The sequence below is a fragment of the Dendrobium catenatum genome, unplaced genomic scaffold (assembly GCF_001605985.2).
Source record: "Dendrobium catenatum unplaced genomic scaffold, ASM160598v2 fragScaff_scaffold_1666, whole genome shotgun sequence".
Classification (NCBI taxonomy): Eukaryota; Viridiplantae; Streptophyta; class Magnoliopsida; order Asparagales; family Orchidaceae; genus Dendrobium; species Dendrobium catenatum.
The window spans coordinates 165,778-166,604 of NW_021320128.1; positions in this window are offsets into that span (position 1 = coordinate 165,778).

Consider the following 827-nt stretch of genomic DNA (forward strand, 5'->3'; position numbering starts at 1 on the left):
GTTGTGAGTCGGAGATCAGTTTATTACAAAAAAAAAAAAAAAAGCATTTTCAGGTAATGATATATATGAGTATGAAAAATACTGTAAACATTTAAATTGTTCACCAAAATACTATAATTAATCAAAATTTTTATTTTTCAACTTAATTAGCACCAAATTTGATGAAATTTATTAACGGAGTTGGAACTAGTCCCATGATGATCTCATAAACATTTAAAGTCAATTGAGTGGACTTTTGATTAATATTTTTTTTCTTAAGATAAATTTTAAAGAGTATTTTCTATTTTTAAATTTTGAGGAATTGAGTTTTCTTATTTTAAAATAATTATGATTCTTCAAAATTTTATTTTATATTTTATATTTTTAGCCAACCTTCTTCGATCTACTCGTTCCTTTAAAGATGTGATTTCTGGTAGTTCTTCTTCGATTGATCTCGGGTTTTCTTTTACTCCATCAATCTTTAAAGGAGTGATGACTATTTTATTTTTTGTTAAAGATGTTATGAAATTTGCTCCCCCTTTCCAATTCACTGAGGTTGGGAAGTTTTTCAAGCGTAGACCTAATCTAGACTCTAATCGTAAATGTTTTTGAAAATCTTAAGCTTTATGGTGCTTTTTTTTGTGGGCTTATTAGATGGTCATCATATAGCCATCCAACTAACTAATAATTTGGATTATATAAACGTTTTGACAAGGTGATCTTAGTATATCAATAGCTGTCATATGTGTCTTCTGAAATGGACATTGTTTTTTGATATTAAAGAAGAATCACCTATCGTACTTATCTGAATTTCATTTCTAAACTTATGTTTGCATTTTTTTCAACAA